Below are 26,922 nucleotides of genomic sequence, written 5' to 3'. Positions count from 1 at the left end.
GAAGTAAAAGCTTAGTCATTCAGAGGGAAAAGAGAGAAGTGTTACATGGGTACCACAGCTGGTAAGGACGGCCACAGCTGTGAGCCATGGCCTCACAGAAGTGCTGGGCTGCTGTGCCCCCCACAGGGATGGGGCACAGAAAGGAGAAAGTGGGAGATATGCCATGGACAACGCATTCTGGGCAGGATGGAGTGGACAAGGCTTAGGCGACACCACAGGAGACCAGAGCACTAGCTCAAGGCCCCATCTCACCACACGCCGGATTTCCAATCCTTGGCAAGTTGCCCAAAGACCCTGGGTTTCAGTCCTGAAGGCAACACAATGTCAGTGGTGTTGACTTGTGTGCCTGTAGATAGATGACAGGCGCACTGGATAGACTCTGAAAGCTCAGGACTCAGACCCTGTGGCCCTATGATGACCCTCCTGCCAGGCCCCATCTTGAAATGGGACCCTCACCACAAGGACCACTCCCCACACCAGCATGCCCTGCTCGAAGTGGCCTGGGAGGGGGCAGGGCTGTTCACTAAGCCATGGTGCCCCGTCCTCTCTGATGAAGGACACCTTTGCAAAATGAGTTAGTCCCAAGGGGGGCATGCTATTGTATTTCTCACAAAGATGCTGTATGTCTAGCAGGGCGTGGAATCTTCAGGACTTTAACTCATTTAGTAAAATCGCTCGATGTAAGAAAATAAGACAAAAAATATCCCCAACAGGCAAAATCTCCTTACCTTGCTTCTGAAACTATTAAGAGAGAAGAAAAAGCGAACAACCGTGCATGAGTGGCCTGAAAAAGAACAAACACTAGGAACCGGGACTCTCTACTCCAGAAACTCCTTACAGGGAAAGGAACCAGCTCTCTCCTCCCAAAGGCCATCTCCTGCTACTTTTTTTCATTTTTCCTTTTTATTTATTTTGAGAGAGAGAGAGAGAGAGAGAGAGAGAGAGAGAGAGCTAGGGAGGGGCAGAGAGAGAGAGAGGGAGACAGAGAATCCCAAGCAGGCTCCGTGCTGTTGACATAGAGCTGCACACAAGGCTTGAACTCATGAACCATGAGATCACGACCTGAGCCAAAGTTGGGTGTTTGTTTGACTGAGGCACCCAGGCGCCCCTCTTGCTACTTTTCTAAATTGAAAATTAAAGTTAAATTTATGATTGTTTGCCTTACTTTAATTTTTGTTATTTTAACCTTGTTGGTACATAAATATAAGGACGTCTATTTAAAATATTCATAATATGCCCTACTTAAGAAAAAAGAATCTGTTATGGTTGTTTGGCTTCACGTTTGATTTGGCGTTATCAGAGAAAAACCCGTCAAAACTGCAGTCCACCAAAGCTTATTTATTCATTCATTCATTCATTCATTCATTCATGCATTCAGAGTTATCTACCGGGCTTACCCATCTAAAAGACAGCGGAATAGGGGCATCTGGGTGGTTCAGTCGGTTGAGCATCCGACTTTGGCTCAGGTCATGAGACCACAGTTTGTGGGTTCCAGTCCCACATCGGGCTCTATGCTGACAGCTCAGAGCCTGGAGCCCGCTTTGGATTCTGTGCCTCCCTATCTGTGCCCCCCCCCAAATAAATAAACATTAAAAATAAATAAATAAAAATAAATAAAAAACAGCAGGATATAGGAGGTAAACAAACAAAAAGGCTTCTGGTGACCTAATGGCCAAAGTGCTAGCAGGTGAGCTCGGTGTTGAGCGTAGAGGAGAGAATGACAACAACACCAGGCAGGGCTCCTGTCGGTGGGGAAGGACGCATCAGGTGAGCATTGAGAGTTCTGCTGAGAGCTAGTGCCCCTTGTTTTACAGACAACTCGGACAAGTTCTGTAATTTGCTATGTATGTATGTATGTACAAGTTCTTGTAATTTTCTAAACGCACTGCTGTTTAGAAGCAACAAGTTAGCAACGGGAGAAGAACTGCCCGCTACCCGAGAGCAGGGAAAAGCACCAAGGACAAGCCAGGAGACAGCAAAGCTCCAAAAGACAGATCCAAGAGTTCACAAAGCAAAGCTGACTCCCGGCAGGTGCAGGGAGGACAGCAAGCGCCTCAACAGCTCCAGGAAGCCCGGCTGAATCACACACAGCGCGCTCCCTACGCCCTGCCCCAGAAATGCCTACAGCCCATTAAAAAAAATCAGGGACGCCTGGTGCCTCAGTTGGTTAAACGTCCGACTCCTGGTTGCGGCTCAGGTCACAATCTCATGGTTTGTGAGTTCGAGCCCCACGTCGGGCTCTGGGCTGACAGCTCAGAGCCTGGAGCCTGTTTCGGATTCTGTGTCTCCCTCTCTCTGACCCTCCCCCGTTCATGCTCTGTCTCTCTCTGTCTCAAAAATAAATAAACGTTAAAAAAAAATAAATTCAAAATGCTCAACTCCAGGGGCGCCTAGGTGGCTCAGTCAGTTAAGCCTCTGACTTCAGTTCAGGTCATGATCTCGCAGTTCATGAGTTAGAGCCTCCTGTCAGGCTCTGTGCTGACAGCTTAGGGCCTGGAGCCTGCTTCGGGTTCTGCGTCTCCCTCTCTCTCTGCCCCTCCCCTGCTCGTGCTCTGTCTCTCTTTCTCTCTCTCTCTCAAGAATAAATAAACATTAAAAAAAATGTTCAACTCCAACTGTTGTATCTCACTTTAAAGTTCACTTTAAAACAAGTCAAGTGCAGAGAATTAGATGATTCTGCACAAAACTGGTAGTCACAATAAATCAGCTCGATTTCTAAGTCCCGGAGATTCTGTTACATCACTGACCACGCTCCCACCCTCAAAAATCCACCGCAAACACTTCTGCTGAAAAAGGACTGAACACATTGGAAAATGTAAGCTAACGGTCATTTTTTTTTTTTTTTTAAATTTGGAACAAGCTTCACTAAATGCCTGAATGAGAAGCAGAAAGAAAGCCTCTCCTGGAAAGCAGTCCTGGAGGTCTGAAGTGAGATGTCCCAACTGCCGCAGCCCAGAATAGCATCATGCTGGGATTTAAAGACAAGATCCATCATTTTTGTTTGTTTCTTTGAGATGAGGTAAACTGCCCTATTAATTCAGCCAAAAGACACAAGAAAGACTCTCTGAAATGTACCTATCCCTTAAAAATGCAGAAAAGAAAATATAAACAAACCTTTGAGCTCAGTTTCTCCAAATTAAAAAAAAAAAAAGACAAAGATATATGCCTTGTTCTCCTAGAGTCCCGAGTATGAAATTCATATTTCATCAAGTGTAGATAATTAACTGTGACATCATCAAAATAGTTCCCATATTTGGGATTCTTTCCCAATAAGGTTAAAACCATGGCAACTTCACTGCCACAGGCTAACAACAGACCAGTGCCTGGTCTGAGTAAGACTGCTTCCCTTCAAAGCCTGCATCTCCTACCCCGCAAATTATTCGTCCCTAAGCCTCAGCTTGTCTATTAGTAAAATGGAGTTCTCATAACTCACAGGATTTTGTGAAGATCAAATGAGATCAATGACACAGCGACAGAGCCCAGGGTAGACAAGTATTAACATTAGAATTTTTTTTCACCAGACTATAAGCCCCTGGAAGCCCCCTGGCACACAGTAGGTGTTCAATAAATCTTTTTTAATGTTTATTTATTTTTGAGAGGGATAGAGACCGAGTGCAAGCGAGGGAGAGGCAGAGAGAGAGAGGGAGACACAGAATCCGAAGCAGGCTCCAGGCCCTGAGCTGTCACCCCAGAGCCCGACACGGGGTTCGAACTCACGAACCGTGAGATCGTGACCCGAGCCGCAGTTGGATGCTCAACCGACTGAGCCACTCAGGCGCCCCTAAATATTTTTAAATAAATGAATACATCAGTACAATATAAATTCAATGAAGTTCCAATTTAATTGTATCTGCATTGCATTTTCCCTGCTAAGCACGAATGCGACACAAGATGCTGTGACAAATCAAAAAAGATGTGTGAGACATAGTTCCTGCCTTGCCATCAAAAAATTTACAAACATAATTGAAATAAAGTGCGCGGCACAGTTAAACAGCTTCTAGTAAGGGTTGGTGGGATCCAGTTAACTCCTATCCACCACCACCACAATGAAACATGATTTGTACTGTGACTGAAAAAAAGAAATGATGTGCTATTTATAGTCCCTGCTGCTTCTAAGAAACTGGCAACTAAGTTTCGCCGAGTGAAGGGATGGGGGTGGGACGTCACAGTTTGGAAAGGCTTGGAGAAGAGTTAAAATGTTCCCAGTGACATCAAACAACCTCACAGACAGAAACTTGCATGGTTTAATTTGTTGTTTTTAACCAAGGGTATATAGCTCAGAACAAGGACAGGATGGGGAAGGATGGGGCGGAGAGTGCAGTACAGAAGCAGCAAGGGGGGGAAGAGAAAAAGGAGGGAGGAATCTAGTTTTCCTGCCTCCCTAGAAAAGAGATGTGAAATCAGAACATCTTTCCATGTGCAGCCATGCTCTCAGCTACCAAGACTTGGTAATAGCCCCTGGTGTCCTGTCCAGGACAGTTTCTCCCATGAAAACCTCTGAATACAAGCCACAGGATTCATTTCCACCCATGGTGGTCAGCTCCCGGCTCTCTCAACAGAATTCCAAGTGTTAGAACAGCAAGGGCGCGTCTATTCTGTGATGGTTGTCAAACTTTTATGCTCAGAATTACCTTATAGGAATTCTGAAAGACTTACATGCCATAGCACGCTTGAAGTTGACACGCAGAATTTTTCATCTTCTGTTTAAAAATCTGCAAAGGATACAATTTCCAGGAAGACACATACTAACATGTTAAAAATAAAATAATTGCGAGGCGCCTGGGCGGCTCAGTTGGTTGAGTGCCCAACTTCGGCTCAGGTCATGATCTCAGGGTTCCTGAGTTCGAGCCCCGCACTGGGCTCTGTGCTGACAGCTCAGAGCCTGGAGCCTGCTTCAGATTCTGTGTCTCCCTCTCTGTCTGCCCCTCCCCTGCCCATGCTCTGTCTCTCTCTGTCTCTCTCTCAAAATAAATAAAAGTAATAAACTAAACAATTACATCATTTTATACATATATCCAACAAAATACTCCCCACCCAACACACACACACAAGCAATGATACCTGCCACTGTGAATATACAAATCTGTTTCATGTAAGGTTAGGATGCACGTGTGTGTGTGTGTGTATGTGTGTGTGTGTGTGCGCCCCTACGTGATGAATAGAGGGAAATTCACAGTGAAATTACTAAAGCCTAAGCCTCAGAAGCCTTTAGACCTGCATAAATAAACTTACTAGCAATAAATTCAGTTGATCTTTACTCAAAGGTAAACTGCTTAACTGCAATTAGTTAGGACCACAGTCTCTTTCCACTTTTTAACTTCTCCTCCTTATACACCCTCCCAGATTGGGTGACACCAAACTGATTGGGCATTTTTAACTCCTTATTTTTTTATTCTTTTTCCTTAGGGGGAAAAAAAAAAGCTTAGATTTGTATAGTATTCAAGCCCCATGAAAACTGGCAGAGAACAGTAAATTCAAGATTCAGAACACTAGTTACCTAGGCAGGGGGGAGACCAGGAGAGAGTGGGAGAGGGTAACACAGGTATATTTAAGTTATTCTCATTAGAGGAAAATGTAATCCTCATTAGAGGCAAAACCATCATGAAGGAAGGAAGGGGAGGAGGGAGGAATTAACAGACTTTTCTTCCATTCACTCATTCTTCTCCAGTAAGTTGTATCATCATTCCATGTCACCCCCAAATTTTTGTTCTAACAGAATGTATTTTTATGTTTGAGAATATTTTCCATCATTCCATTCTATTTTATATAACAAAAATGTACACAAATTGAAATTCATTTTTTAAAATTTTCCTGTGACCATAATGCTCTAATAGTACAAAAAATATATTCTGAGCTGAGCTATTATTAAAATTACCATTGGTTCACGATTGATCAAGACGGCATAAAGATTTTTACAAATTTCACAAATGATTAAAAAACCAAAGTAAAACTTAAATGAGATGTATTTATTCTATTCCTATTTTTCTTTTTCACAATAATATGAACACTGAGAAACCTCGTTCACATAGATTAGTAGATAGAGACTGGAGAGTTCTATTATAGTCGCTCACTTCTTTTTCGTGTCTTTCTAAATCCCACAGTAATCTGTTGATCCCCTACCGGAAGAGATCATTGATTCCTTGAATGGCTTGATTCCTTGATAACTTGAACTCCTTCACTTTGGTTGAAAGCATAGAACTGAAACCACCTGATTTACAAAAGGATTTGGTTACCTTCACTACTCACAGCACCAGCCTTCTGCATCCTTCCATAAGCACCTGGCAGTGTTTGGCCCCCAGCTTAGTGTGATTCAGGCAAACCTCTCTGCAGAGTGGGGAAAGGCAGAGGGCCTGGGGGTGAACTAGTGGGAAAGCAGAGCCAGCATGGAAAGTTCTCAGGGAGATCAATTTGAGGAAAGAATAACTGGGCAGTTGACAACTGAGACTTTGATTCTCTCTGACAATCCCTGCTCCGTACCCCCTGGAGAGTCTTTGTGTGCACAGTGGCCGAAGCTGTGTAAAACCCTATTCTGAGGTGCCACAGAACCTACGCCCAGCATTTGGTGCAAGTTCACAAATCTGCTCTCACATCTCTCCCTCACATTGTCCCTTTCAAAAGGTAAAAATAAATAAAATGTCTGTGTATGTCCTGTAAAAATTAATTAAACAAAACATCACCCAATAAAAAGGACTTGAATTTACCTTTCCCAGTGTCTTAAAAAATCCATGCTGTATGTGTCTGTATTTGCATGTATGTGTGTAAAACAGACTTAAGGTGTTTCCATTTACATCTGAAAAATAATTAGACTGTTAGTATGCATGTCGTCTTATTCCAAAGGGGAAAAAAATGCCCATTTCTAATTCACATTAATATTAACTGAAACTAAAAGATATGGAAATTATCACTATGTACTTTATAATTGATTTCACAATATCCTTTATTTTTTTCAAAGTTCCTCATACATTTTTGTAAGATCATGTATTCAAGAGTGCCTAAAACATGGCAAGACTAATAAAAGTTTGCTGAATTGGAAAATATTATTTTCATCAGGTTCTTTTAATTTTTTTTTTTAATGTTTATTCATTTTTGAGAGACAGAGAGATACAGACTGCAGGCAGGGGAGGGGCAGAGAGAGAGGGAGACACAGAATCTGAAGCAGGCTCCAGGCTCTGAGCTGTCAGCACAGAGCCTGACGCAGGGCTTGAACTCACAAAGCATGAGATCATGACCTGAGCCGAAGTCGGACTCTCAACCGACTGAGCCACCCAGGTACCCCTTTTTCATTAGTTTTTTAATGTTTATTTTTGAGAGCGAGAGAGTACATGTGAGTGGGGGAGGGGCAGAGAGAGAAGGAGTCAGATCCCAAACAGGCTCTGTGCTGATAGCAGAAAGCCCAATGTGGGGCTCGAACTTAGGAACTGCAAGATCGTGACCTGATTCGAACTCAGATGCTTACCCAACTGAGCCACCCAGGTGCCCCACATTATTATTATTACTATTTCAAAAGGCACAAAAGCAAAGCCAGTAAAATGAACTCCGTTCTCTCATTGACAAGTGAAAGTATATTAGATATTGAAAAAACAAAAAGAGTCCTTCAAGGGATCACGTGTTAAGAGGATTCACAATATGTTTATTCAGGGGCACCTGGGTGGCTCAGTCAGCTAAGTGTCTGACTTCAGCTCAGGTCGTGATGTCACAGTTTGTGAGTTCGAGCCCCACATCGGGCTCTGTGCTGACAGCTCAGAGCCTGGAGCCTGCTTGGGATTCTTTGTCTCCCTGTCTCTCTGCCCCTCCCCTGCTCATGCATTCTCTGTCTCTCTCTCTCTCTCTCAAAAATAAATAAACATTAAAAAAAATTCAAAATGTGTTTATTCAGAATTTCTTTCTCTGAGAAAGATTCTGGCCCAGAATCTCAGCTACCAGATCAGGAACAATGCTGAGACTCCATGAGGGTCCCGCCCAAGGCTGGACCCTTCCCCAGGCCCAGCAGATCCCAGATGGGATGTCTGATGAGGGAAGGTGAATGCAAACTCACCCCACCCTGAATTTCTGCACCTCCGCCCTTAACATCATTCACCCAACTGCTCTCCTGTTCCTGCCAAAACCGAGGCTGAAGAAATTGATACTTGAGGAAAAACAATCAGGGCCATGGGCAATACCCATTGCTCTGTGTTTTCTCAACACGTAAACTCACTGAAAAGCAGGACACCTAAGCTAAACAGACGAGACACTTAAACAGCTCAGCTCCCCAAGGAAATGCGATTGCTGACCTGTGATTTTATATCTTGCTTTTCACTTTCACCAAGGGCTGATGTACGACACAGTCTCATGAAGAACAGGTCATTTTCTGGGGGGAAAAAAAATACTGTAGGAGATATTGTCCAATATAATACTTTTAAGATCAAATAAATTTCTCCTATAATTTGAAAGCAGGAAAAGAGAGGCCACCCTTTCCCAATGAGCAAGTATGTTTCTTATACAGATAAAGACAACATGACACATTTTATTCCTTTTTTGCCTTGGCCTCCGGAAAATTCAGATATATATTTAATATTTTTTAATGTTTATTTTTGAGAGACAGAGAGAGACAGAATGAGAGCGGGGGAGGGGCAGAGAGACAGGGAGACACAGAATTCGAAGCAGGGTCCAGGCTCTGAGCTGTCAACCCAGAGCCTGATGCAGGGCTCGAACTCACAAACCGTGAGATCATGACCTGAGCTGAAGTTGGACGCTTAACCGACTGAGCCACCCAGGAGTCCCTCAGATATATATTTAATGTACAGTCACCAAAACTCTGTCCCTCCAGGTACATCTTATAATTACCTTAATAAACATAGATCACCCAGTAAGTGCCAGACCCTGGGCAAGTTTAGCCAGGCTCGGGCACAGAGCACCCACTTAAGCTTTTTATCCTTCACCTCTTCTCTAAAAAGATGTACTGCCATTCAAGTGCTCAAATGACCATTTGTCTTTTTAATCTCTATTTTTGAAAGAAAGAGACAGAGTATCTGTGAGGAAGGGCAGAGAGAGGGAGACACAAAATCCAAAGCAGGCTCCAGGCTCCGAGCTGTCAGCACAGAGCCCGACGCGGGGCTCAAACTCTCCAACCGCGAGATCATGACCCGAGCCGAAGTCAGATGCTTAACCAACTGAGCTACCCAGGCGCCCCTCGAATGGCCACTTTAAGGACTACCTACCCTTATATCACAATCAGCACAGTTCAATTGTTTTGTAACCTGGTTCCCATTCCTCCGACTGTGCTTTAACAAGATTAGAGATTTAGAAACCTGCTTCTGGTCCAAAAGAAGCACAAACAAAATGACCAGAGCATTTTGCCTGAAAGCTCGCAGAGCAGGTGACAGCACAGGTAGGTCAGAGTTTCCCCCAGCAGGGGTTAGACGGGCGAACAGCTTTATAAAAAGCTACACTCAAAATGCAAGGTCAATTTTGGTTCAGGTCATGGGATCAAGCCCCGTGTCAGGCTCTGCACTGAGCATGGAATCTGCTTGGAATTCTCGCTCCCTCCTTCTCTCTCTGTCTCTCCCATTGCCACTCTTTCTCTCTCAAAAAAAAAAAAAAAAAAAAAAATTTAAGATCAACAGCCCCAGCATACAGGACACAAGGCAAGACATAAGTGGAGTCATCCCTAAAGAATCTTCAATAAGGCAGGCACCTGGGTGGCTCAGTTGGTTGGGCGACTGACTTTAGCTCAGGTTGTGATCTTGAAGTTTGTGAGTTCGAGCCCTGCATCGGGCTCTGTGCTGACAGCTCAGAGCCTGGAGCCTGCTTCGGATTCTGTGTCTCCCTCTCTCTCTGCCCCTCCCCTGCTCACACTCTCTGTGTCTCTCTGTGTCTCAATAATAAATAAACGTTAAAAAACATTAAAAAAAAAAAAAGAATCTTCCATAAGGCTACAGAGAAAGTAAGCCTGCCATCCTCCATGAACAATCATTTTTAAAACAGTGAGAAATTACAGCCTAAATGCTAAGTTCATCTATGACAAAATGGCATAATCGAAGTTATGGAAATAAATGAAACATAAACTCAAGATACGATATAGCCTATCCTAATAAAAACGCAGTGGGGATTTTTCTTCCCATTTTAGCTAATCAGAGAAAATAAACCATCAGCTTGTAGAACGCTATCATAACAGCAAAATAGTGGCAAGGAGGCAAAGTGACGTGAATCTATTACACTAAATAAATACCTGGAGGGTAAGAATTAAGTTGGGTTTCCTGTCAAACTTTCTTTATCAAGATTAAAACCACTTTGAAAGTTCTCATTAAAAGAGTCAGAAAAATACTTTGGTGCTTTTGTTGAAATCTGCCTCCATATGCAAGCAGTAAAGAGGAAGAGATCCCTGGGGCCTGAGCCGACTTGGACCGGAAACAGAACACCTCCTCTCCCCATGTCACCAGCTGGGCCACTCGCAGCCTTTCATGCATCTCTGGACTCAGGTTCCTCATCTGCAAAGTGAGCTTAACACCCGCCGCACGGGAGTAAAAAAGCAGGTGTGATAATACTTGGGCAAGTACTACTCTATGAACTTCAAAGGCTATTCAAACCTGAAGACCATTCCAGACCCACGCTTAGACTTTTCCATGGTGTTCTGTTTCCAGAGTTATCTCCATGAATAACAAAGCTGCGATCACTCTGTTGTCTTAAAACCATTCGGCGGTTTCTTCGCCGCCGGCCAGTTAGTGTAACACGCATGGGTTCCTTCACCATCTACTGTCTTCCCGTAGGAGGCTCCCTTGCAGCAAACCTCCCCCCATCCCCCTGCCACAGTCTCTCGCCAGCCACCCCGTACTGCTCAGAGGACCCAAAGGCACCACGATTTTGCCCACTGGCTGGCCCTTGCAAGCGCTGTTCTCTTCCTGTTTGAAATGCCCTGTTCCCACCTCTCTGCCCAGCAAACTCATATTTACACTTCAACACCCAGCTCAGGTGCCATCTCTTCCAGGAAGCCCTCTTGTACGAATTTTTCCCTCCCCTGTGCTCCCCAGCACATGGATGAATCTCTAGTAGCACAAATGATTAAGTTATACATCTATACTCTAGTAGCACAAATGATTAAGTTATACATCCATATCGGAGACTAGACTACTAGCTCTTTGGAGAGTTTTTGAGTCTCCGGGACACAAATTTTGAAAACAGTATTGAAAAAAGTAAAAGCTTATTAAATGATCACAGGGTGTTTTAGAACTTTTAATCATCAGGGGCACCTGGGTGGCTCAGTCAGTTGAGCGTCCAACTTCAGCTCAGGTCATGGTCTCACAGTTTGTGAATTCGAGCCCCACATCAGGCTTGCTGCTGTCAGCACAGAGCCTGCCTCGGATCCTCTGTCTGTCTGTCTGTCTGTCTCTCTCTCTCAAAAATAAACACACACACACACACACACACACACACACACACACACACAAAGAACTCTTACTCATCAAACTGTTCTTTGCAACTTAAAGCGAAATGGCCAGAGGCCTTAGGACATACAGAAAACTCTTTGTTTAGTCCTTTAGGACAACAGGGAAAGTGTAAAAATATCCACTAGATTAAAACATAATTTACATTATCTTAGGAGGCCTTCTTCATGCAAAACACTATAACAGAAAGAGCAGAACTCTACACAGCAAATAACTACTGTGTGTGAAGGCCTAAAGGCAGAATTCTAATGGGCTTGTTTGTTTGAAGACAAAACACACACACATCCCACAGTAAGTAACTCCTACCCTCACTCCTACACTTTGGAGCTCTGATCAGGCTTCTGCCTGGAAAACTAAAATGAAGATGTGTATTAGCAGACATTACAAATGCAAATTTTCATAGTATTCCAGGCAGCAGAGTACCAGACAGCACTCTCTTTATAAGCTGGTGGTGGTTGTTCCGGAACAGAAAGAGTCCCTCTAAAGGAGATTCAGAGAGTTTAAGTGAATTCCCCAAGGTCACACAGCGGCACAGTGGCAATGCCAGGACTCAAACAGAGAACTTCTGATTTGGAGCCCAATGCTCTAGTTACACTAACGCTGCCTCCTGAGATACTCAACATCCCGGTACAGGCAAGTTCACAGTCGCAACACGATTTCCTGAAAAGAAAATTTAGCTCCGCTAGACCATATGGTTGGTCTTTAAATGTCCGTGTTTTCAAATTGTGATCCCTTGAGTTTCATAAACATGCAAAAGAATAACAACCCACGGGAACTGAATAACTTATTGTCATCTAGCTGTTTATAAAAATAGCGTTACAATGAGTGCTGTCCCCATTGCCAAGATGCTGCAAAGGGCTGGTCCTAGAGCCAGGCTGACCTTCAGGAGCTAACCCATCGCCCTCAGCTAAGTTTCCAGCCAAACTGAAGGGGGTGCATGTGGCTGCCGGGAGGCTCATTTTTAGCCTGAAACCCAGTAAGAATCCAAGAGGCTCAGATTTATAAATTTGTCCAATCCTGCAACCAAGCAACTCAGGGCAGGCAAGGAGAGTGGTCGTGTCTGCCTGGCCTGAACGCTGGCAACTCTACAATCCGCTGACACAGAAAGTTCTGTCCAGAAGTAATTTCGGGGGCTGGGGAGCAGGGACCTGCACCCACAGGTACAGCTGGAGAGGCAAGAGTAAGAGAAGAGGCCTAGCCACGGGTTCCAGGGCTGCAGAGAAGGACCAGAGGGCCTCCGAAATCCCTCCTGCTCCCGAAGTGTAGGATTAAATGGCAAATGGGGTTTCGAATCCTCTAAAAAGCATTAAGGTCAAGTCAGTTCATCTTGATGTTTGAAAAATTAATTTACTGTTCAAGAATGACAGCATTCAAGTATGACGACTTTTTCTCCAGCTAGACTTGCAAAATCGAGTTAATTTACACCAAAATAATTGCCAAAAAGGGTGAGAAAGTGAATGAAATAATAAAACAACAAATGAACTGGAAGAAAATACACAGGCTATGTACTTGATGTCAGGATGTAAGGCCTTTCTAAACATAAAAGCAAAGAAAAAAATAATAAATGGAAGACGGTTAATTAGTGCACAGGAAAAATAAAAGATACCGATTTTAAAAAACTACAGGGCGGGGCTCAATTGGTTAAGTGTACAACTTCAGCTCAGGTCATGATCTCATGGTTCGTGAGTTTGAGCCCCATGTTGGGCTCTGTGCTTATAGCTCGGAGTCTGGAGCCTGCTTCGGATTCTGTGTCTTCTCGCTCTCTTTCTCTCGCTCTCTCTCTCTCTGTCTGTCTCCCTCTGTCCCTCCTGCTTGTGCTCGCTTTCTCTCGCAGAATAAATAAATCAACAACTTTAAAAATAATAATAAAAAAAAAAAACTACAGGGCAAAGAAAAGCCAGGAGATTATTACAAATGAACTCTTACAAATGGTAAGAGAAAGGAGAACACATAGAAAAAACGGGGAAGGGTAAAACTGTCATTCCCCAAAGAAGAAACATGTCTCATAAACACAGTCAAATTGTTTGGAGTCACTAATATGCAAGCAAATGGGAATTACAGGCTTAAGAAGATCACTTCTCACCAATCGAATGCATGGAGTTTTATAATATTATAGCCAGTGCTTATTAAGAGCATAAGCACAACACGTTGCAGACTGCTGCTGAAATACACCTGTCCTAAGAGCATGCACTTTCATCCAGCAGTTCCAAGCCTAAGAATTCATCCCAGGGAAGGAGACAAGAGTACAAAAGCTGAACGACGTTCATCATAGCTGCACCTAGAAGCTTGAAAAACAGGAAAGAGGCTACCTATGAAAAAGGCCCTACTAATGGGACCACGGCACACTCACAAGATACTCTGCCACCATGAAAACCGACATTGTAGAAAAAGGTTTGAAGAGGTAGGGCTTCTGGGATACCGCACAGGGGAGGAAGACGTGACCAAACCAAAGCAGTTGTGAGTAAAGCAATTCGTGTGCCTTTTGTTTTCTTCTTTGTGCTTCTATATTTTCCAGTTTCCTACAATGAGCACGTATTCATGGTTTTAAATATTTCTTTAAAATGTGTGTTTTTAAAGCATTACACCAAGTCATTCTCATTATTTGCTCTATTTGCATCCAATTATTTGCTCTGGCCATAAAAACAAACAAAAAACAAAAACAAAAAAACCATTCTACCAGGAATATTTGGATAAGAGGGGCACTTGGCAATGAATTCTGATACTATGCCTCAACATCAAAATTTAAAACGGTGCAAGAATCTGCCAACAACTATTTGAGGAAACTTCATACCCAAGACCAGTTGCTTCCTTTCTGATGCTTATTAATGAACTTGACATGAGGTCAAAATCTGTGCGGTCACAAATCTCCAAACAGCCTATGCTTCAATACTGTGTATTACAGAGATTAAAAGAAAAGAAAAAAAAAAAGGCATTTTAAATTTGAATCATGCAAATGTGTGATTCTCCCTTAAGAAACACCTCGTGTTCTTAAAATTCGAACAATCAAATGGGTGAATGAAAATTCAATTTAAAAGAATGCCATAAAACATTTCAATGCACCAATATTTGGTGGGCAGGGCTATACCTTGACTCATGGGTCTGTTTACAAGTATTGACTATTTCCTACGAAGGCTACAGTGTAGAGCCTGCTCCTCAAAGTGTGATCCTCTAAGCGGAGTGTTGGTGATACCTGGGAGCTTGCTGGGAGCGCAGGATCCCTGGCCCCACCTGAGACCCACACTACACCGGAATCTACAGTTGAACGAATCCCCAGATGATATGAATGCCATTAAAGTTTGAGAAGAGCTGCTATAAGAAGTCAAAAGCTGAAGTGTTATGTCACAACCAAATAAAAGATTTAAATTAAGTGAAGCACCCCTGAACAGCCCCTGGAAGAAGACCTCATACACACACCAAACCGCAGCACCCTGCATCTGCTACGGCGGTTCCCCACCCTGGCCGCGAACCAAAATTACCTGGGAGCTTTTAACACGCGCAGGTGCCCAAGCCCCACCCGGACCCAATGAATGAAAATCAGCATTTTCCAAAGCCCTCCGGGTAATTCTATCGTGCAGCCAGACTTGAGAGTTTGAGACTGGCACAGACAGACCCTTAACCAAAGAGATCGCCAGCCTCACCACAGCCAGGCACAAATAACCCCTGCTTCTACTCTCTTCCGGTAGCTTCTCACAGGCCCCTGTTCATCACTCCCTACACTGATCCTCAGCCGTTCTCTGCCCCTACAGCCCCGTGAGCGCAGTGTTATTGGTCACATTATCTCCAGCACCTGGCACTTCGCTGGAGCTGGATGAACATTTGTTGAAGGAATGAGATAGAAACAGGAGAGGGCAACTGCCAAGCTGAACGTGAAGGAGGGTGGGCAGGCGGACGCAATCGGAAAACGCATGTTCTTTGATCCTCTAAGGCTCATCGATGTGAAACTCCCATGAAGTATAAGCCTTGTGGGCAAGACTTACTCTAAAATTAACAAAAGATCACCTATCATTCCAACGACGTGGCCGGGGGAAAAATTCTGGACAAAGGGGACTGTGTTTTCAAACAGCAATGTACCATGCCGTGAAAGAAATGCAACACTAAAACAGAAGCCCTCTTGGTAACCCAAGTGTGTGTGTGTGTGTGTGTGTGTGTGTGTGTTTAATGTTTATTTATTTTTGAGAGAGAGACAGAGACAGAGCATGAGCAGGGAATGGGCAGAGAGAGAGGGAGACACAGAATCCGAAGCAGGCTCCAGGCTCTGAGCTGTCAGCACAGAGCTCGAGGCGGGGCTCGAACCCACGACCCGGGAGATCATGACTTGAGCTAAAGTCGGTCACTTAACTAAGCCACCCAGGCACCCACCCAAACGTGTTTTAGTATGTTCTCCCTCCAAGCTAGGGCAGCACACCTACTGACATGCTACCCACACTCTCTCTCTCTGCCCAAGTTCAGGTCGGAAAGACCGGCACCTCCATAACTGTGTGCATCCCACGACCCAGGCACAGAGAGGGAACTTACACACCCCTCCCCGGCCATAAGGAACAGGACAGCAAGGCACAAGAATGCTTGAATAAAGTATTTTCCAAAAGCACTGGAGAAGTCTGTGATCAAACTGCAAGCTTATGAGATTCCAGCGTTATCGCGAAATGCTAACTCTAGATATCCTCTGCCCAAGGGTAAAGGGCAATAAAGAGAGGTTTTGGATCCTGACAAACACTTCCCTCTCCCTCCCTTCGATTTCTGGGAACCTCTTCATCTCACAGCATGACTAGGAGAACATAACCACAAATACTTTAGACTCCAAAAGGCCTTGGATCTCTGCTGGGCAAGCAAACAAGAGCAGCCTTTGGAATTGGGAAAAGCACGAGCAAAGAAAATAATACGGCCTCACTCCTGTCATCTGGTGAAGCAAAATAAAGATGCCGCGCCATTTGGTTTTCATATCTGCGTGGCTTTCCAGAACGCTTTGCTCCATTTTCACGTCCGTGTCCTGGGCAGATCTTGGGAGCGGGGCTCCTGCGGAACTGTCTGGAGAGTACACGACGCGTCTCGGGAGTAACCAATGTTCACCTCACAACTGCTGCATCTAGCATCCTACTCGGAGGCGATGCCAACACTCTCCCCTGGCAGGTCTCCGGCACAGGCCCTCCTCACCTGACCTGCTCAGAGACGACCACACCGCAGCCCCCAGGCCAGTGTGGCAAGACAGGAGACACGAGCGTCCCCACACCCCGGTCACGCAGACACCTCACCTCCCCGCTCGGCCCTGCCCCAACGTCTCTGCCAACCGGCACTTTCTGTTTCCTTCCCCGCCCTGGTAAAAATAACTTCCTCTTCGGGTGTCTAAATCTGTGTGTGATTTTACACACATTCGCTGGCACGTCGCTGGATGAATTCTGACACTAAAGCAGAATGAAATCGCAAGAAATCTGCAGCCACATTTCCGTAGAACTCCATCCAGATGAGTCAGTTCCACTTGTTTTCCCAGATATTGAGAAAATACTTCCAGGCAAGGTGCTGCATCCTAAGCGTGGCGTCAGTTCCTTCTGCCCTCTGCTTCTGACGGACTCAGCAAAGCCACGGAGAGGCAGGGCGCGGGGTGCAGGCACTGCTGTGTATTAACTGTGCGCGGTTCACTGGCTGCAGTTCCGAGTGGAGAGAAGGGCGTCTCAGTGAGCAGACCACCCAGCACAGATGTGGCATCAAGACCCCAGCGAGACTTCCTTATTTTGGGCCCGAGTCGGGGCTCCCGAGAGTGCCTGCCGGATCCACTCACCTGTCATAAGGACAGAATGGTGGAGGATGTGGCAGTCGTTCTCAAAAGAGGACAGGTTGGAAGAGAGATACTTCTGATCGTGACTCCTCTCTGCAAAGCAGGCTCACAGATGGAGGGAACCGGAAGCTTCCTCAGTTCTACGGGCCAGCGAAGGGCCACAGAGACAAAGGGGTGCAGGTGCTTAAGAGAGTGAAGATCATGGAGTCTTCTCGAATTGCTTACTGGCCAGTTGTGTCTCCTCTCCTACAAGCTGCCTGCTTATATTCCTTGCCCTTTTATCTCACAAAGTGTTTCTCTTCTTTATTGATTCATTGACCACTTAAAGACTGCATATTCGTCTCATTTCCTAGAGAAACATCTGTCCCTAGTCTGGGTCTTTTGCCTCGCTTACGGGGTGCCATTGTTCCGAAGGTTCTACTTGTACAGTCGTTTTCTTCCCTTTGCTATTTGTGCTTTCTGTGCTGAAGGTGACTTCAGATGAGGAGCTAAAATAGAGTAGACATCTATTTTTCTGGACAATATTCACGTGGGGGGGGGGTAAAACAATCATCTTCCTGTCTTCAGTCCTCTGAAAGATGATGCAGTCCAATGGACTATTCTGTGTAGCTCCCAGAAGAACTAGCAGAGGCAGAGTGAAGCTACCCGGAAGTAGCTCATCATACAGCAAACCACTCCCTCAGTCACTGGAGCTGTCCACAGGGCAATGGGACGTCCAGTGGCAGGGAGCCGGATGGGGGTGAGAGTCTCCTTTGAACAACACAGCTTCTTATTCCTATGTGTCTTCCTTCTTTCTTCCTATCGCATTGTTAGATTTTGAATTCTGGAAAGACATATCTTAGTCTGCTTTCTCTCTCTCTCTCTCTCTCTCTCTCTCTCTCTCTCTCTCTCTCTCCACCTTCCTAGGGATATTCTGCTTCCCGCAGTTTCTGGAGCAAGATTCTCCCACTATTGCCCGGATAGGCCGTGGCAAACTGGTGATGATGGAGAAACATGCTGCCAATTTGAATGAAGACAAAACAACAAACAAACAAAGCAAAACCAAAAAGACTATGATTCAGATTTTGAAAATAATGGTCAAAAAAGTTTTTGTGCATTCTACTTGCCTTAGTCACTTGACTTTTACAATCTTTTAAATAAGCATTTGGTACCAAAGGAAATCGCCTTCTAATTTCAGTTGCTAGAGTGAAAGGACTTTCTTATCTCTTTCACATGATTTTAAGAGTAGACAGGCCCGTAGAAAACACCAAATGCAGTGATTCTAAACAGAAAAGCAGCAGCATCTCCTGGGGCTACATATAAAAATCACCTAGAGAATCTCTTTGAAGAACCCCAAATCCACCCCATTGTCCCAGTCCCGGCCACTGGGACACAGTCCCAGACAAACCATCAAGGCAATACAGACACACTGCTGACGATGGGGGTCGTACGAAAGAAAAACAATGGAGAATCATGGACCTAATCAAACGTCTTCATTTTAGAGGTGAGGAAACCTAAGCCTAGGAGGTTCATGTGACTTAAGAGCACCGACCACTGAACTATTTGGGGACCCTTCCAGAACCAGGTCCCATATCCCTCCCAGCAACCTGCACGGCTTTGCCTCTGCTTATTCAGCACAAACGCATTCACGTCAAACAGCCCTCGTGTCAGAGCAGGAAGCTCTGCGCTGGAACTGCAAGGTCATGGCTTTTCCAAACAAAATTTAACTTTCTATTCAACGATGTGAATTCGCATTTGCTTTCAACTTCTCAAGGAACTGGGTGACCAGCTACGGCAGAGAGTAATGGCCTGTGGCTCTCACGTGCCCTGGCGCCCACCCAAGGCTGGGAAGGTCCTGGCAACATGAAGAAGCAGAGAGGATGGAAAACAGAGGCAAGTTCACCTGCCTCTGGGCAAAGGCATTATCCATGACTTGGGTTCACCACTCTGGCCGTGACTTCCAGTAGAAGACAAGTAGGAACCGGAGAAAAGCAAGTGACCGTACCCCTGGGCATGGTGGTTCCATCTCTCATGGGAGAAGCCCTCCTACCTGTCACAGTGTGTGCCTGGCATTCTGATTGTCTGAAAGGGCATAGCTACAGGCCACTAGTGCCATTCTCAAAGAGCAGGCCATTCCAGAGAGTAGGCTGCGCCATGCGCCCCCTGCACAACTGTTCTTATTTTGCGAGTGCGGGGGGAGAAAGCGTGGATAAATTCAAAACAGAGGAAAGCACACCGTGCCTAGAATGTGTTCTTCCAAGACTGTGTCTAGGAAGCAAGCAGAAGGAAGAAACTGGAAGGTTCCTGTGTGTCTAATTAACAGGGCAAGTGACTGGAACTTGCCCGCCGTTGAAGAGCCCCCACGAATCGGAGGCTGAGGGTGACAAGATGAGCCACAGGAATACTAGTTTAATACTTTCGTGTTTCCTGGTTGACTGCTGCTTTCAACTGGAAACCAAGCCAGGGATGAGTCTGCATGTATCAGCAGCACGGGTGTTGGTACAAACGTGCGTCCCCAAGAATGTAGGTTTTCGTGCCAGAAGAGAGGGGAGTCTGAGAGAAGCGAAGAACAAAGTGATAAAGTTGACATGTGCTGAATTCAAATGCCAGGCCGTGGGTCAGGTAAGTGTCCTATAAAACAGCACTTATCAATCCCGTCATACGGATCAAAACACCTGAGGTTCAGAGACGTTAAGAAAATTGCCCAAGTTCTCCCAGCTGGTGAGTCGCACTGGGATTTGCATCAAAATCTCTCTCTAGGGGGTGCCTGGGTGGCTCAGTCGGTTGAGCGTCCACTTTCGGCTCAGGTTATGATCTCGTGGTTTGTGGATTGGAGCTCCGCATCGGCTCTGTGCTGACAGCTCAGAGCCTGGAGACTGCTTCAGATTCTGTGTCTCCCTCTGTCTCTGCCCCTCCCCTGCTCATGCTTAGTCTCTCTCTGTCTTTCAAAGATAAATTTAAAAAATTATGAAAAAAAAATCTCTGCTCTAAAACCTATATTCTTTCTAATGTCTGATGCTTCTGGCTCACAAGCCTTCCATGAATATTTGCTGAATGACTGAACAAAAGAATTTGTATGTTTCAGAATACTTCCATTTTTATTTTCATCAAGACTGTGAAACTCATACTCACTGAGCTAGGAAAAAAAAAAAAATCAATGGTGTTTCCAGAAATGCAATACGGCTAAATGTAAATAATTACTTAAATCACCCATCAATGAGTGAATGAAGAGTTGCTTAACCAAAGCCATGACTTCAAGGTTATTCAATACCTTTCATCAAACAAGGGTCAATGGGTTTGTGCACTGAGCCCTGATTTTATAGTTTCTCATTTTGCCATTCTAGGTTAAAATCCATTTGCTCACAATTTCAAAAACCGCATCATCTTTTGGTCTCATCTCCTTAAAGACAAAAAGTCACGCTTGAAACGTACTAGCTAATTTAACACAAATCGCTATGTAAGGAAAAGACACCAGCTTAGAGAGAGAAATAAACTATCTGCAGACTCCCAAAGCAACTGGTCGGGGTTCAGGAAAATGACAAGAAACAAAAAGTCTGCATTCTAGTTATATGCAGTCAAAGCTCTAGATTGACCTCAGGTATTCTTAAGAGGTGAACAATTATCCCCATGCATGGAGGAAATCTTTACAGAACTGTATGGCATAGTGGTTTTAACATCTTTGCTTGGAACATATGCTTCAAACAGCCAGGAAGAGGCAGGCTGTAGACATCACCTGAGCTTAAGTCTTTCCTGGCACCCGTCCCCATGTTCTCTACTTAAAATAGAGACCAAACACCGCAGGATGTGGAACCCTAGTGAAGAACATTCTGCTTAGCAAATATATTGAATCAACAGATAGTTACTGAGGGCCTGTGCAGGAGGCACAGGAGAGGTGTCAAAGTAGAGTTGGATAGTACTGAATAAGCTTCCTCCTTTCAAGGAGCTTGTCCATGAACTATCACAATACAAGGCAGAATGTCACAACTTCAGACGTGATCATGAAATAATTACAGGAGTTTGGAGGTCATCACTGGAATCTGAGCTTCCTAAACCACCAGCAGAGAGGCAATAGCAGAGGCAAAGTCACATAATGAGACCAGAAAAATGAGTTAGTGGCTATCTTTGGGAAATTACAGACAACTAATAGAAGAAACCCTGAGACAGACCAGGAGGTATAAGCATACCCTCAACACTAAGCAGCTATCTGGCTCCCCTGTGATTTTCAGTATGTGAGTGTTACAAATTATTCAAATTGAGCCTCTACCAAGCAGCATGGAACTGACTGCATCTGTCTTAAAGCTTCTCATTTTGAGAACACCTATTTTTTAAACATACCAAAAGTGTCTAACGCTCTTACAAAACCAAGTAATATTTCTTTCTAAAGCCTGCAAGTTAATTTACCAAAGAGAAACAATTCTAGGAATTGTAAATTCTAGGAATTTAGTAAATTCCTATGTTTGTCTTGTATGTTACACCACAACATGAATAACAACCAAATTGCACGTGAATTCTAATTTTATGAGAATTCTCAAGATCTCCTTGGTATCCTGGTAGTAAATACCTTGTATAAGGAACATGATGTACCCAAATGTTTTCCCCTGCTGAGCTCATCAGTTCCATTCCAGTGAGCAAATACAAGACAGATACTCACATCCACTGTACTATAATCTGCTGTTCAAAACTGGCTCACTTACATGTCACATATGAGTCACAGCAATCTCTTCAGATGTCTGTAATATGGATAAATGCTGGCTATCCAAGAATTTACATACATGAGAACTAAATGCAGACAACCAAAGGGATTCCTATTCAAAGTAATCCATACCTCATCACTGCAAACAAGACCCCCAGGATTCTTTTGAAGAGATCCTTGCTTCCGTTCACTGTTAGGAATGTATTTAGATTTCATTCTATACGCGGACACTGTAATTAGCACTTTGAAAGTGACTAAAAATGAAACTTTCTTGCTCCTTGAGAAGGTGCCCACCTATTACACAGAGAACAATACGCCACAGTATTGTGTTTCAGCCAGCACCACCTTTTGCAACTTCAAAACAAATAGCAAAATCATATATCTGATAAGGGTCTAGATTCCAGAATATGTAAAGAACTCTTAAACCCCAAAAACAAAAACACAACCAGGTTCAAAAATGTGTGAAGGATGTGAAGAGACATTTTTTTCCAAAGAAGCCACACAAATGGCCAACCAGCTCACGAAAAGATGCTCGTCGTCACTAATCATTAGGGAAATGCAAAACAAAACCACAATAAAATACACTTCGCATGCACTAGGATGCCTACAATCAAAACAATGGAAAGGAACAAGTGTTGGTGAGGATGTAGAGAAACTGGAACTCTCGTACATTGCTGGCGGGGATGGCCACCAGTGCGGCCACTGTGCAAAACAGCTTGGCAGTTCTGTAATAAGTTAAACATAGAATTACCATATGACCCAGCAGTCTGCTTCTGAGTACGTACCCAAAGGAACAGCAAGTAGGTATTAAAACCGAGACGTCACGCAAAAGTTCGTAGAAGCGCTATGCACAACAGCTGCAAGATAGAAACAACCCCAACGTCCATCAACACCTGAATGAATAAACAAAAATGTGCTATATCCACTGGCATATTATTCAGCCATAAAAAGGAAGGGAGCATGATGCATGCTACAACATGAATGAGTCATGAAAACAATATGCCAAATGAAAGTAGCCAATCACAAAAGACCACGTGTTATATGGCTCCATTTCTAGGAGATGTCCGGAATAGGCAAATCTACAGAGACAGAATGTAGATTACTGGTGACTTAGGGCTGAGGAGATGGCGGAGGGAGGGGACATCCAAAGGGTAGATAGGGTTTCTCTTCGTGCTCTAAAATCAACTAGAATAATGGCTGTATTTGTCTATGAATATACTGAAAACTACCAAACTACTAAACACTTTAAATGTGTGGCTTGTATGGTTTCTGAATTATATCCCGATAAAGCTGTTTTAAAAACTTAATAGCAATAGTGAAAAGTGCTTCATTTGGAATTTTCTTGCCCAACAGTTGCTACAGTTTTTTGATTTCTGCAAATCAGAGTTTTGGGTGAAACAGTAGTGTTTGTGTCCCCAGGTCTAATAAATAAAACGGTTTATGGCCATCACTGCTTAAAGTTGAGTTTCTCTAAATAAAAATCAATACAGGTAAGACGAAATTTCCCTGCGGTCAAGTGTTCCCATCTTTCAAAACCAAAAACAAAACCCAAAAGAGCAAATGATAACTCGTAACAATTCAAGCGGCCAGGATCTGTCAGATAAGATGCCTTTTTATTGTCCATCACTGCTCCCCTTCAGGACAGCTGCAAGGCAAGAGACAGTGTCTGCTCCTAGAGCTTCCTCGGGGGAAGCAAAAGATACTATCTCTTTTGGGACCCAAACAGCTTGACCACTTTCATTCTGGCTTCTCAAATACAAAGCCAACTAGTGTTTTAAACCTGGGTTGATGACAGGGAATTTAAGGAAAGACAGTATCCAGATAATACATATTTATATGTGCTTTCAAACAATTCATACTGAGACTAGTCTACAGCAAAAATAGTTTACAAAGCAGAATGCTTTTCACCATTCATGTGCTGTGTTTACTGACCAGTCTGCCATTGCTGAATACCATTTTCTATCCTTCTTCTAATACAGTGCTACTGTGTCCCCAACCAACCCCATAAAACACATTTGCAGCTATGAACAAGAATGCCATTTTGGTTTTTTTGTCAACAATTTCTATTGATAACATTATATCTAATGCATTCATTTCCTAGATTGCTGTCTGGGGCCCAAACTATATTTAAACCATGCTTGATGTGCAGAAGACAAATTAAATTTGACTTGTAAGGTTTAAAGAAATGATTTTGTAATGGATCAGGACCTCTATTTTGACATTTTCCTTTAAATTCATTTAAACTTAGAGAATTTCAAATGCAACACAGTTCCATCTTTTTCTCTGTCGTCTTTTGACTTGAAATTGCCATCCTCGTATATAATATATATAAAGATTGGCAACTCTGGAAACTGAAATAGAAGTGGTACGTCTCCATTTAAAGTAGTACAACGTAAAAATGGAAAGGAAAGCATGTCAATTTGAGATCGACCCAACAAATTTAGTTCCCATAAAGGCTAAATCACATATCCAAGGCTTGATGATAAATCATTAGAGTTTGCCAGTTGTAGAAGATCTGTAGTAAGCCATCTGGCTTACTCAGTTTACATCAGTGTAACAAGTGTTATCCCAAGATTCTGATATTTCCACAGCTCATAAGTAATGAGGCTACTGGCAGAGGCTGTATCATAACCTAATTTCGGGGGGGGGGAGATCTTATGTGATTTTTATTTGTTTTCCATAGCAAATCAAAGTCTGAATGCTGCTTCAAAACACAAAAGTGCATTTCACTGAATTGGAAGGACTATGGTAGCCAAGTTTAGGCACAGCCTTTTGCTAAATCCATCCACTTAGCCCACTGTATGCTCGTGTTCTCCCTCTACCCATTTCAAGAAAGAAAATACCAAGGCCACAGTTATTCCTGCATGATCCACCCCCCTAACTTACTTTCCTTTTTGCAAATGTGTTGCAGCAGAAAGTACCTTTCAGGAGAACATACTCTGCCCGTTCCCAAAACAGACCAGAAAGAACTGTTCCACTGGCTTCTGTGGGAAGAGAAAGCATCATCGCTGCCTCCTTTCCCTTTCTTCCCCCACTATTCCTTCTGGTTACCAGCTCCACCCCATTCCATCCATCTCCTAACCTCAGAGAGTCTAAAGCCAGCTGGAGCTGCGGCTGTTGGCTGGTCTTTCCCTTGAAACAATGAGGCTTAAGCAGCAAAGCAGATGCATTTTTCAAAGTCGAAATGTAAAAGATGAAACCACGCACATCACCTTTAAAATACTCGGTAAATCTCCTCTCTTTCATCTCCTGTCTTTCGCTCAACTATATAGGAGGCTTTCTGAAAGTAGAGCTGTATTCCGGAACGATGGTTCTCGAACTTCAGCCTTCATCAGAGTCACCTGGAAGACTTGCTAAAGTACAGAGTGCTGGGCCCTCCGCCCAGACTCTTTCATTCAATTGGTCCGGAATGAGCCCTGAGCATCTGCATTTGTAACAAGGTTCCAGGTGATGCCGATGCTGCAGATCCGGGGCCACACACGCAAAGCTTCTAGCGTGGACAGAGAACAAATCGCTAAAGGAAGGCAAAAGATCGGGGATTTAAGATTCTAATTCCCATCACCTCCAGTCGTGTGGGTCTGCTAAAGCTGAGTTCCGTGGCACTCGGGGATTAACACGGGAAGGTGGAGCTAAGAGCAGACCAGCTGCTTGACTTACTTCCCTTCCCTGCTGGCCCCTGAAGATGTTCAGAACAAAAGTAGCAAGAAAAGGAAAGCGAAATTATGCAAATAAGTATGATTGTGTTCAGCCAGTCTGCTCTTGAGATCTGCACTTGCCTTGTGGCTGATTGGAGAGCTGCGCAGTGGGCGCCCGAATCAGACGGAGTTGGGTTCAGGTCTTGCCTACTGGCTGTGCGTCCTTCAGCAAGTCAGTGAACCCGTGTTCTCATTCCTGCCACATCAAAAATGGGAATAACAACCGAACCCACCTGTAGCATTGCTATGTGCATTACAATTTCATTCTGCATGTGCACTGACGGGACCAGGCACAATCAATGTTAGCTTTGACCGTGAATGGTCATATCTCTTGGCTCTACTGGGAGAACATTTAATAGGTTCAATGTTGTTAAGACCTATTCGATACAGTAGGTTCAGTTATTAATGCCAATAAATAGCAAGTAGAGACTCTGTGTCAGACGTATAATGGCACACAAGTATATTAAAATAACACCCTGGCAACAATTTATGCTAAAATGTTATTCTGATTTGGAAAATTTTCACTTTATCTGGACTTATATTTAAGGAAAACACTGGCCTCCAAAATTGGCTAACTCAGGAAATTGACAGGATATGTTGACTAACCACAAATTTTGTTTTGACAGACACTAAAATAATAGAACGGACGAAACAAGGGGAAAGTATTCTGCAGATACCTTGGCCTTATATTATTAAGGGTATATTTTAGACCCTCTTAAAGACCACAAGCCCACTCTTCCCCAAAATCATTATATTTATGCAACAAAACAACAGGGAACAAATTTGGCCAAGGTATCCTATTTTCAGTTCATGGAAGTGATGTCATTTTTTTTTAACTCATCATGTCAGTCAGAAACTTCCTGATGAGTTACTAACAGGAGCGATGTTCAACCGATCAGTCCTTCCCAGTTCCAGAGTGAAGTCACCCTTCTACCAACGGAGCCCCCAAATTTATCAGGCCTCATCTTTTGAAATATATGATGAAAGCATTCAATTCTGGGCACAACACACTTTGGGCTCAATTTTCAAAAGGTTAACGTGCCAGACGTCACAGTTTCTTGATTTTACCCCCCGGGGTTGCCTCTGTTCTTTCCTCCTCTCGGGTTTTCCTGTCCCCAAGAAGGGTATCAGAACCACAACATCTTAGGAGCTGGGTGGACGTCTGAGATACAACCTAGTCCAGCCCGGAACTCTATTAATGAAAAACCTAAGGCCCATGAAGTTTGAGCGCCCTCCCTAAAGCCAACTGCTTTGAGGGCACTAAACACAGATGTCTTCCTTCTCCATGCACTGTATTTTCCCTGCCCCACTGGCCTCCACATTTTGCTTAAAGGGAATTTCAACAAAGTATTCGTTATCAGATTT

At 44.0% G+C, this 26,922-nt stretch overlaps 1 protein-coding gene across 5 annotated transcripts in view; it reads right to left on the bottom strand.

Annotated features, from left to right (window-relative positions):
* UST (uronyl 2-sulfotransferase) overlaps positions 1–26,922 on the bottom strand; it is a 318,873-nt gene that overhangs the window by 289,427 nt on the left and 2,524 nt on the right. The window lies entirely within an intron of this gene.

This window comes from Felis catus, chromosome B2 (genome assembly GCF_018350175.1).
Source record: "Felis catus isolate Fca126 chromosome B2, F.catus_Fca126_mat1.0, whole genome shotgun sequence".
Taxonomy (NCBI): Eukaryota; Metazoa; Chordata; class Mammalia; order Carnivora; family Felidae; genus Felis; species Felis catus.
Note: the sequence above shows the minus strand (reverse complement) of the source record. Positions and strands in the feature narration are given on the sequence as shown.